This window comes from Salvelinus sp. IW2-2015, linkage group LG22 (assembly GCF_002910315.2).
Source record: "Salvelinus sp. IW2-2015 linkage group LG22, ASM291031v2, whole genome shotgun sequence".
Taxonomy (NCBI): Eukaryota; Metazoa; Chordata; class Actinopteri; order Salmoniformes; family Salmonidae; genus Salvelinus; species Salvelinus sp. IW2-2015.
Genome location: NC_036862.1, coordinates 15,053,791 through 15,066,640, shown reverse-complemented (window position 1 = coordinate 15,066,640; position 12,850 = coordinate 15,053,791). Strand labels below are relative to the sequence as shown.

General features: G+C 44.0%; 1 pseudogene; it reads right to left on the bottom strand.

The window, feature by feature from the left end:
• LOC111949760 (multiple epidermal growth factor-like domains protein 6) overlaps window positions 1-12,850 on the bottom strand; it is a 123,446-nt pseudogene continuing 110,596 nt past the window's right edge.

The window sequence follows — 12,850 nt, the reverse complement described above, 5'->3', positions numbered from 1 at the left end:
GACAGATGTACCACATTTAGTAAAAAGAGAATTTGATAGAAATTCAAGATGTATCAAAATAGCACCATTTACATAAAGCCTGCCATCAGGCACATAGTACAGTAAATGTTATGAGTGGTATGAATAGCAGCATCCTGATGTACAGTTCAAATGCTTTGCAATATTCTAAAAACCCTTCTACATGAAAATATACTGATTACTTGGCTAAGACTTCTATGGCTAAGACTTCAATGGCACTATGATAGGTCATAGTGCCATTGAACTGATACACTTACAGTAACAGGCAGTAACAGCAGTAATGAATTGATATGTGACTTTCCTGATCTGACAGTACAGTAAGTGATCTTATCAAATCAAACAAACAACCAAAAGCAATTTCTAAATATATTAACACTTTATGACAAGCAATCAGGCACACACTGTCAAAAGAAACCAGTAAAATACAACACAAAATAGTCTCACTGTATATGATATGATAGTATGACAGAGTGCCGTTCAACAGAGAGACAGTACCAGTGGACACTTTGGGAGTGATGGCTGTTGCTCCCATGTCAGTCTGACCAATGACTCTGAGGCTAGGCCACGGGTAAGCAATAGGAGGCTGCAGGCTTTTGTTCCAGCCCAGCTCTAACACACCTGATTCCACTAATCACCTAATCATGGTCTTTATGAATCATGTGTGATAGTGAAGGTCTGCACACACTGTGCCCSTCCAGCACCGTAGTGCCCACCCCTGTACTAGGCTGCCCAAAGCTGCATTGGGGTGAGGACAGAGACGTTGTGAATGTACAGGAAGTGTTTGACCTGTGGTTAATGACAGGCTAGAACAGTTGACTTGGGGCAGGGGTCCAGTCCTGAGACAATCAGGTAGGGAGCGTCATAGAGCTCAGGTGACATTTCCAATGTCTACCACCCAGAAGCACATCAATGTTCCAGGTCCTTGTGTAACCTGCTCTCTCTCTCTAACTAAACCGGCATTCTGCACCATTCTGCAGGCTCCCAAAAAGCCACCGCACATGTCTCAACCAAATGTGCAGAATACAGGTGTAGTCATAAGAATACATTGCCTTGTGTGTCTGGTCCAGACCTGAATCCCCTTCTGGCTGTATACCTCTGTCCATCTATCCATCTGTCCAACTGTACACAGCCTTCCCTTGACTCCCTAGGATCCCTGATTGCATATTTAGGGAACCTTGCTGAGTGTTCAGTGTTTGAGACGTCTTGCGGGGGTATTTGGGACGTCTAGTTTGGGATGTGGGGCCTCCAGCACGCTACGAGTGGGAAAGACCAGACGGCTTCTTCAGGGAGGGAGAGAAGCCCAACGCTGGGACCTCTGCAGTTTCTAGTAGTCCTGAAAAGAGGGAAGAGGCAGACAAAAATACATTTGGCACCTTCTAGAAATCAAAAGCAAATGTTCTTTGGCATTCGGGGAGTTGCTGGTGAGCGAGGGTGTTTTCTGGTCGATCTGGACGGTCTCCCGTAAACTGGGCTTGTGGGGGAAACCGAGACAGCTTCAAGCCAGACACCCCTCTGGGTGTGGATTAAAATAACTGTCAGAGGCCGGAGCGGCTATTGAGGGAGACAGGGAGACACACAGAGCTGAAGGCCTGAGGCTAACACACTTACCAACGCACTATTTCATGAAAACCTGGTTCAGCTTTACAGCTCTGGTCCTTGGTGTCTGCTGTGATGGGCGGTAGGTATCATTCACTCATCAGGGCGATGTGTGTGTGAGGTGTGTGTCTGTGTGTGTTTGCATTTGTGTTTGCGTGTGTGTGTGGCTGTGTGTGTATGTGTACGCATGTGTTTGTGTTTGCATGCATGCATGTGTGTTTGTGTTTGCATGCATGTGTGTTTGTGCATGTATACAGCACCTTCTGTGCATGTGGGGCCCAGCCAGGTAACAGGACACAGGCAGCGGCCATTACGAGCGTCACACTGGGCCTGATGGGAACACTGGCACTGCAGGGAGCAGTCCGGACCAAAACGATCTCTTCCACAGTCTGAAGGACAGACAGGCGAGACGGAGAGAGAGAAAGAATGACAGAAAAGAGTGGAAAGAGTGCCAGAAGAAAGACCGACACAACGAGAAAAAGATGGAGGGAGACAGCACACAAAAATAAAATGGCAGATTTAAATACAGTAAATGACTAGTCATTTTTCTATTAGGTATAGGCATATAATCAAATCAAATCAAATTGTATTTGTCACATGTGCCGAATACAACAGGTGTAGACCTTACAGTGAAATGCTTACTTATAAGCCCTTAACCAACAATGCAGTTTTAAGAAAATACCTAAAAAAAGTAAGAAATAAAAGTAAGAAATAATGAAAGAGCAGCAGTAAAATAACAATAGCGAGGCTATATACAGGGGATACCGGTATAGAGTCAATGTGCGGGGGCATCGGTTAGTCGAGGTAATTGAGGTAATATGTACATGTTATTAAAGTGACTATGCATAGATAATAACAGAGAGTAGCAGCAGGGTAGAAGAGGGGGAGGGGCAATGCAAGTAGTCTGGGTAGCCATTTGATTAGATGTTCAGGAGTCGTATGGCTTGGGGGTAGAAGCTGTTTAGAAGCCTCTAGGACCTAGACTTGGCGCTCCGGTACCGCTTGCTGTGCGGTAGCGGAGAGAACAGTCTATAACTGGGGTGGCTGGAGTCTTTGACCATTTTTAGGGCCTTCGTCTGACACCGCCTGGCATAGAGGTCCTGGTTGGTAGGAAGCTTGTCCCCAGTGATGTACTGGGCTGTACGCACTACCCTCTGTAGTGCTTTGCGGTTGGAGGCCATGCAGTTTCCTTACCAGGCGGTGATGCAACCAGTCAGGATGCTCTCGATGGTGCAGCTGTAGAACATTTTGAGGATCTGAGGACCCATGCCAAATCTTTTCAGTCTCCAGAGGGGGAATAGGTTTTGTCGTGCCCTCTTCACAACTGTCTTGGTGTGCTTGTATCATGTTAGTTTGTTGGTGATGTGGAAACCAAGGAACTTGAAACTCTCGACCCGCTCCACTTCAGCCCTGTAGATGTTATTGGGGGCCTGTTCGGCCCTCCTTTTCCTGTAGTCCACGATCAGCTCCTTTGTCTTGCTCACGTTGAGGGAGAGGTTGATGTCTCTGACTTCCTCCCTATAGGTTGTCTCATCGTTGTCGGTGATCAGGCCTATTACCGTTATGTCATCGGCAAACTTAATGATGGTGTTGGATTCGTGCCTGGCCATGCAGTCATGAGAAACAGGGAGTACAGGAGGGGACTAAGCACGCACCCCTGAGGGGCCCCCGTGTTGAAGATCAGCGTGGCGGATGTGTTGTTACCTATCCTTACCACCTGGCGGCGGCCCGTCAGGAAGTTCAGGATCCAGTTGCAGAGTGAGGTATTTAGTCCCAGGGTCCTTAGCTTCGTGATGAACTTTGATGGCACTATGGTGTTGAACGCTGAGCTGTTGTCAATGAATAGCATTCTCACATAGGTGTTCCTTTTATCCAGGGGTGAAAGGGCAGTGTGGAGTGGGATTGAGATAGCATCATCTGTGGATCTGTTCGGGCGGTATGCAAATTGGAGTGGGTCTAGGGTTTCTGGGATAATGGTGTTGATGTGAGCCATGACCAGACTTTCAAAGCACTTCATGGCTACAGACGTGAGTGCTACGGGTCAGTAGTCATTTAGGCAGGTTACCTTAGTGTTCTTGGGCACAGGGACTATGGTGGTCTGCTTGAAACATGTTGATATTACAGTCTCAGACAGGGAGAGATTGAAAATGTCAGTGCACACTTGCCAGTTGGTCAGKGCATGCTCAGAGTACACGTCCTGGTAATCCGCCCCCAAACTAGACATCTGTGAATGTTGACCTGTTTAACTTCTAATGGCTGCAGGGGCAGTATTGAGTAGCTTGGATGAAAGGTGCACAGAGGTGCCCATACTAAACTGCCTGCTCCTCAGTCCCAGTTGCTAATATATGCATATTATTATTCGTATTGGATAGAAAACACTCTGCAGTTTCTAAAACTGTTTGAATTATGTATGTAAGTACAACAGAACTCATATGGCAGGCAAAAACCTGAGAAGTTCCACTTCATGTTTGAATTTTTTCTGAGGTGGCAGATTTTCAACCAAGCGCTCATTGAAATTACAGCGAGATATTGATGAGTTTTCACTTCCTACGGCTTCCACTAGATGTCAACAGTCAATAYAACTATGTCTGATGACTAATGTGAAGGGGGGCRGAAGGAGACAGGAATGAGTAACCACTGCCACGAGCTGACCATGCTTTCACATGCGCCTTCACATGAGGAGGACCTCCGTTCCACCGCTCTTCTGAAGTCAATCTAATTCTCCAGTTGGAACGTTATTCAAGATGTATGTTAACAACATTCTAAAGATTGATTCAGTACATCGTTTGACATGTTTCTACTGACTGTTACGGAACTTTTGGACATTTCGTCACGTTATAGTGGATGCGCTTTGTGACTTTGGAATTGTTTACCGCTAACGCGCTAACCAAAGTAGCTAATTGGACATAAATAACGGACATTATCGAACAAATCAAGCATTTATTGTGGACCTGGGATTCCTAGGACTGCATTCTGATGAAGTTCATCAAAAGGATAAGGAAACATTATCATGTATTTTCTGGTTTCTGTTGACCCCAACATGGCGGCTAATTTGGCTATTGTTCTGAGCTCCGTCTCAGATTATTGCATGATTTGCTTTTTCCGTAAAGTTTTTTTGAAATCTGACACAGCGGTTGCATTAAGGAGAGGTATATCTATAATTCCATGTGTATAACTTGATATTACATCTACATTTATGATGAATATTTCTGTTGAAACGATGTGGCTATGCAAAATACTTGATGTTTTTGGAACTAGTGAATGTAACGCGCCAATGTAAACTAGATTTTTTGTTATAAATATGAACTTTATCAAACAAAACATGCATGTATTGTGTAACATGAAGTCCTATGCGTGTCATCTGATGAAGATAATAAAAGTTTAGTGATATTTTATCTCTATTTCTGCTTTTTGTGAAAGCTATCTTTCGCTGGAAAAATGGCTGTGCTTATGTGGTTTGGTGTGACCTAACATAATCGTTTGTAGTGCTTTCGCTGAAAAGCATATTTGAAATCGGACACTTTGGTGGGATAACAACAAGATTACCTTTAAAATTATATAAGACACATTTATGTTTGAGGAATTTAAAATTATGAGATTTCGTTGTTTGAATTTGGCGCCCTGCACTTTCACTGGCTGCTGTCATATCGATCCCGGTAGCGGGATGCAGCCTAAAAGGTCTTACTCACATCGGCGGGAGAGCGTGATCACACAGTCGCCCGGAACAGCTGATGCTTTCATGCATGTTTCAGTGTTACTTGCCTCGAAGCGATTATAGAAGTTATTTCGCTCGTCTGGTAGGCTCGTGTCACTGGGCAGCTCTCAGCTGTGCTTCCCTTTGTAGTCTGTAATAGTTTGCAAGCCCCTGCCACATCCGACGAGCGTCGGAGCCGGTGTAGTACGATTTGATCTTAGTCCTGTGTTGACGCTTTGCCTGTTTGATGGTTCGTCGAAGGGCATAGCGAATTTCTTATAAGCTTCCGGGTTAGAGTCCCACTTCTTGAAACCGGCAGCTCATACCTTTAGCTCAGTGCGAATGTTGCCTGTAATCCATGACTTCTGGTTGGGTATTTACATACGTCACTGTGGGGACGACATCATCGATGCACTTATTGATGAACCAGTGACTGATGTGGTGTACTCCTCATCCATCGGAAGAATCCCGGAACATATTCCATTCTGTGCTAGCAAAACAGTCCTGTAGTTTAGCATCTGCTTCATCTGACCACTTTTTTATAGACGCGAGTCACTGGAGCTTCCTGCTTTAATTTTTGCTTGTAGCAGGAATCTGAGGATTGATTTATGGTCAGATTTGCCAAATGGAGGCGAGGGAGAGCTTTGTTTGCGTCTCTGTGTGTGGAGTAAAGGTGGTCTAGAGTTTTTTTTCTGTCTGGTTGCACATTTAACATGCACAAAACAGTACAAATCAATATGTAGCAGCGGTGAAGGCTCTCAGTTTTAAAGGCTACCTAAAGATCCAGTACTGCAGAAGATAGAGCGCTGTTGCAGGTGTAGAGGAGGTCGTACCTTTTTCACATCTCTGTCCAGTCTTCCCTGGGGGCAGAGACACTGTCCCATGGCTGGATGACAGGGGCCCCCCAACCAGTCACATGACTGCTGACAGCCCTCCCCAAACCGCCAGCCTCGCACCTGGGACAGACAGACATAGTGAGACATAACACGCACACACACACACACACACACACACACAACACACACACACACACACACACACACACACACACACACACACACACACACACACACACACACACACACACACACACACACACACACACACACACACACACACACAGGTCTGTCTTTATTACTTCCTTATAGAGGGTAAACTATCTGGCTGTCTTGCAGCTGCTCTGCAGTGCTCAGTGCTCTCCTGCTGGGGCTGAAGTGGGCATGTAGGCCCTCACACTGAGCTGAGGAGCCCAGAGCAGGCAGGAGACAGGAGGCAGGAGGGAGGAGGCCACAGAGATGCAACAGGAATGCATTAAGCAGTCTGTCTCCGCTGTGGCTGCCTGGAAACACCTGTATCTCATCAAATAACCACGTCTGCCTGCCTATCTGCCTGCTCACAGAGAAGTGCCAACAGATGCTCGTATTCATACTGTATGTACTCTCTCTCTATCGTTTTCATAGAGATGCACGCACACACACCCAATACAAAAAAATGCCATCACAAATGCATATGTACAGTATGTTTAATACCCACACGTATGGCTTTCCTGTTATTAAAGAGAACTGAAGTGCTGACCRTCCTGTCTCTATATGAGAACAGAGTGTGAATCAGATTGTGTGATCTTCTCCTCTGTCATCCAGTACTCACGTCTCTGACACAGGGAGCCACGGTAGCCAGGCGGACACACACACCGGCCCGTCACATGATCACATGTCTGTCCCGCCCGGCAGTCACACGGATGGGCACAGTTCTGTCCGAAGAATCCAGAGGGACACCCTGGGGACAGGATGACAACACAGGAAAAAGTTTTGTTGTTAGTTTCTCATACAAGAGCGCAACCAATCATCACAATCATGTTCATTTGGCACCAAATGTTAGAAAACAGATTGAAACAAGAAGGGACTAACAATATGAAATGCTCATTTTCCTTTTTTGTTGGAAATGTTAAACATTGTGTGCCCACATGAACACAACCCACCTCCTCCTTCATTAGAAATATAGGGCCAGGAGTTTTTCCTGGACAGGTCACATGGTGAGGAAAAACTCCTTGCACTAACTATAATTCTTTTTAAACAACGTACGGTGTTCACAAGAGTGTCCGTAGTGTCCGGCSGTGCAGCTGCAACAGCCAGTGAAGCGGTCACATGTCCCGTTGTTCTGGCAGGGACAGTCCAGTGCACAGTCCGGTCCGTATTTCCCCTGGACACACGCTGGACAAACAGACATATGGTAGAGACATACAGTAACAACAACACAACACTCACAACAAACATTCCATCTGTCTGTACTTTTACAACAGGCGGCTGGTGGCACCTTAATTGGGGAGGATGGGCTCAGAGTAATGGCTGGAACGGAATCAATGGAATGGTATGTGGTTTCCATGTGTTTGATACCATTCCATTCACTCCATTCCAGACATTATTATGAGCCGTCCTCCCCTTAGCAGCCTCCTGTGACTTGTAACTGATACTGCACACATAACAGTGGAATTACCTAATATAAACATAGAGACACACTGTAAGCCAGGGATATGGGAAGTTACTGTTCTCACAGTGACTGCTGGTAGCTACTATTCAAAATAACACAAGTCTTCATTGTTTTGTCATGGCTGTTGGGTCATCTAACATTGTTTCAATGTTGTAACAAACAGAGTAAAAAAACTAAGCAACTTCAAGAACAGACAGGTAAACTAATGTAGTACTGAAACACAATTAAACTCAGCTGACCCTTTGCCCTGCCTGACATTATACTAACGTTATCCTGATGTTGTGTTGATGTCATCCTGAGGTTACCTGTCTCACAGCGTTTTCCCGTCCAGCCCAGCCCACACCTGCAAGTCCCGTCCCTGGGATCACACAGCGCTCCGTTCCGACACACACACGTGTTCCTGCACTGCAGGCCATAGCGCCCCCTAGGGCAAGCTGGAGGAACAGCAAGGCTTTTGATAGTAATCATCATCATCATCATCACAGCACTACCAAGGCCAGCATTACGTGTAGTTCTGTTCTTTAGCTACCCGGCCAGCAGTGAGCCCACCACACAGTTAAACACACAAACTACACACTGACACACACACACATACAAACACACACACACAAGTTTATTTAAGCAGCAGTTAATTAGCGAAATGGCAAAGTGGTCTCATTTGGCAGCGATATAAAAGAATAATCATGTTTCTCTGGGTAATTTAGATTGGGAAAACAATAAGCGAATCACTTTGATTCCCCTGTTTATTTATTTGTTTCCTCGCCAACGCCATCGACACGGAACATGGAAAACGAGCTACTTATAGGTCTCTGTAAACATTCAACACAGGAACATAAGCAGTGGCACGTCCACAGACGTATGGTGCTCACTAGGAGAGCAGAGTGCTTACGAACACCATCGTCTAGAATGGATGGAAACTCCCGTTTGCACTCCAGAGGAACTGCTGATAAACGGCGAGATTAGGGAAACTCAAGAGCCCTACTTCTGTTCTCCAGGAAAATAAGAGCCTCTGATTATTGATACTTTTTTACTGAGGAAATMGAGAATTTGTTAACTAAATACACATRGAAAGCTAATTTGGTTGGTTGGTTGGGTTGGTGGATTCCCAGTTGCCAATCAGACTCTGTGTTCTTGATGAGATCATAGCCTGCTACAAACATTTACTGGTGCATGACAAACAGTGACGGACTGGGACCAAAATCTGGTCTTTACATCCTCAACGGCCCATAGACATAAGGTTAGTTATGAGGTAAAAGTAATTATTACCTTGATGGCAGGACTGCCCGATTTTGCCTGCGGCGCAGATACACCTCCCAGTCACAGGGTGGCACTGCCCTTTCTCCCCACAYGAACACAGACGGGCACAGTCCTGCCCATAGCGCCCCGCCGGACAACCTGTCAGTACGAAGAAAGACATGAAGYCACCATTCAAATGATTTAAAAGTGCAGCATATTTTCTTCCTCCCTTCCTTAAAGTAATCACTGATTAGGAATGACTCAACAAGTGAAAGCGGTGTGGTTCATCTGTTTAATCATGTCTATCCCACCGTCTTCAGACTGATTCCTAGCAGAACACTTGTATATCTTTATTCTATATAGAAGATCTGATTCATAGTCAGAAGATCAAAGACTGTTCATTTTCACCCATGACAGGTATGCTGCAGACTCACCAGTGCTGCAGTCAGCTCCTAGGAAGCCAGGTGTGCACTCACAGGTCCCTGTTTTAGTGTCACAGCGACCGCCATTGTTGCACTTACATCTGGCCTTGCAGTTTGGCCCATATGATCCCTCACGACACTCTGGGGTAAGGAGAGAAAGAAAGACATAGGCCGTTTTCACATTGAGGATAGCAAAGGGACATTTTCGAGAGGTTCTCAAGAAGTTCTCGGAGGTCTCGTACGTCATTAGCCCAAAAGTTGCCGTCCTCCGAGCAGGGCAGTGTAAATATAATTTTCTTGTTGAGCTCAACACACTACACTATATATGGTAATAGCAGAGCAATGTTTTTGAAAGCGCTGAAATGTATAGACATTTTCCTTATATTTGAGACTAGTTTTATTGAGTTTTTACAGCCTGTTATATTCTGAAATTGTTGCAGTAGCTGCCGGCTGCACTGAGCCACATAAAACTATGGAAGCCCATTCCCGCCACCATATCTTTTATGTGTCATCTAGAATAAACATTTGACATGACAGTGCCTTCAGAAAGTATTCACTCCCCTTGACTTTTTCCACATTTTGTTGTGTTTCAGCTTGAATTTAAAATTGATTAAATTGAGAAAGAAAAAATGTCACTGGTCAATAAGTATTCAACCCCTTTGTTATGGCAAGCCTAAATAAGTTCAGGAGTAAACATTTGCTTAACCCTTTGAGCATGGTGAAGTTATTAATTACACTTTGGATAGTATATAAATACACCCAGCCACTACAAAAAAACAGGTGTCCTTCCTAACTCAGTTGCTGGAGAGGAAGGAAATCACTCAGGGATTTCACCATGAGGACAATGGTGACTTTAAAACAGTTACAGAGTTTAATGACTGTGACAGGAGAAAACCGAGGATGGATCAACAACATTGTAGTTACTCCACAATACTAACCTAAATGACAGAGAGAAAAGCGGAAGCCTGTACAGAATAAAAATATTCCAAAACATGCATTGTGTTTGCAATAAGGCACTAAAATTTAAACTGCAAAAAATGTGGCAAAAAAAWTTGCTTTATGTCCTGAATATAAAGCATGATGTATAGGGCAAACCAGCACAATACATCACTGGGTACCACTCTTCATATTTTCAAGCATGGTGGTGGCTGCATGATGTTATGGGTATGCTTGTCATTGACAAGGACTAGGGAGTTTTTTTTGTTGATAAAAATAAATGGAATAGAGCTAAGCACAGGCAAATTCCTGGAGGAAAACCTGGTTCAGTCTGCTTTCCAACAGACATTGGGAGACAAATTCACCTTTCAGCAGGACAATAACCTCAATCACAAGGCCAAATATACACTGGAGTTGCTTACTGAGACGACATTGAATGTTCTTGAGTGGCCTAGTTACAGTTTTGACTTAAATCGGCTTGAAAATCTATTGCAATACTTGGAAATTGTTGGCTGGCAATGATCAACAAGCAAATTGACAGAGCTTGAAGAATTAAAAAAATTATAATGTGCAAATATTGTACAATCTAGGTGTGCAAAGCGCTTAAAGACTTACCCAGAAAGACTCACAGTTGTAATTACTGCCAAAGGTGTATTGAATACTTATGTTGAATACTTATGTAATCAAGATATATTAGTGTTTTATTTTTCATAATTCATTTTTAAATGTAGGAATTTTTCTTCCACTTAGAGTATTTTGTGTAGATTGTTGACAAAAAATGACAATTAAATCCATTTTAATCCCACCTTCTCCACAAAATGTGGGAAAAGTCAAATTATTATTGATTGAAACACTATGGGATGGTACATTTCATGCTAACATCATGCTTTCATTTGTGTTTGGAGCTCATTATCAGTTTAAATGTTTAAATGTTAACAAGCTAAATGTCCCTTACCTTGAGCTAAGAGCTTGTGGGGCATCTAAGCCCTTGTGGGGCATTTAAGCCCTGAACAATGCCCGACAGGCAACCCTGTCTCTCAGGCTGTGTGCCACCCTCAAGACCACAGCCAATCACATGCAAACAACAATGCAGCTAACTTGGCTTGTCTTGCGAGCAAGTGAGCTAGCCAGCTAGTTAGCTAGGTAGTTTTGTTAGCTTTAATCCCACCTTGTAACACAACAAAATGTGGTAAAAGTCTAGGGTGTAAATACTTTCTGAAYGCACTGTATAAGTMTGGAGATTATGTCTAAGGATAACCCCAAAAAAGATGCTTCTGAACCGAAGAAAAATGTGTTGWCTGACTTTCAGGAAATGGCAGTTAAAGACAAAGACACTGACTTTTGAATACCGATTTTAGACCCAATCACCATCTCTTCAAAGTAAGTAATCTCCAGTTTGTAACATTCTTTACGAAATGGGCTTTTATATTAAGTGTGTTTCAATATAGTGAGTATGATAAACTAACAAAAATATACATTTGTATGAACTTTTTGATATTTTTATTTAGAAAATACTAATATTAATGGACCAGAATACCAAAGAATCAGAAATCAGAGTTTACGGTTACCACAACCAAAATTAACCCGGGGCCATGTTTAGCCTGTCCTGCACGGAGAAACAGAGAGAGAGAGAGAGAGAGAGAGAGAGAGAGAGCGAGAGAGAGAGAGAGAGAGAGAGAAAGCGAGAAAGAGACAAAGACAAAGGGAGCGAGACAGAAAGAGCGAGACAGAGACAGAGAAAGACAGACAGTACACTTATTCAAACTCATTCTTCGTATAGTGCACTGCAATTCCATTGTTGAAGCCACACAATAATTTCACAGAAGTAGACTACCCAACACTAGTCACTACTTACTGAGTTCACAGCGGTTTCCATAGTAACCAGGCAGACAGGTACACCTTCCAGTGACAGGGTGACACTGCTCATGGTCCCCAGAACACTGGCACATCTGGCTACAGTTCAGCCCGAACACACCTGATGGACACGCTGCAGGAGACACAAGCATGTACAATAAGGACGGGAGGAGATGGACATAGAGGCACGCCTGCGCGCGCACGTACYCACACACTAAAACACTCAATATGATCTGGTTTACATTGCAACATGGTGCATGCTTGTACATTCATTTCCAAACCCAATCTCTATGCAGACATAATATAATGTAAGTACTCACTCACATTCAAATACCCATTCACAGTCAGACAATGCAGTAGTTCACAGACACTCACATAGTCACACAAGGGAAGATAAATCTATGAAACAAACATGTTTTTTTCTCTCCCTGAAACCACAGCACTTACTGAGGCAGCGTGTAGGACAGATAAGAAACGACTCCAGACTAAAGAGGCAATTACAGCGCTGTCATTATGCAAGTCTGCCTTCCAAAAGCCCTTATCCACCCAGGAGACAAAAACAATGTCTCCTGTTTTACTTGGCAACCCGAGTGTAACGTTTATCAGA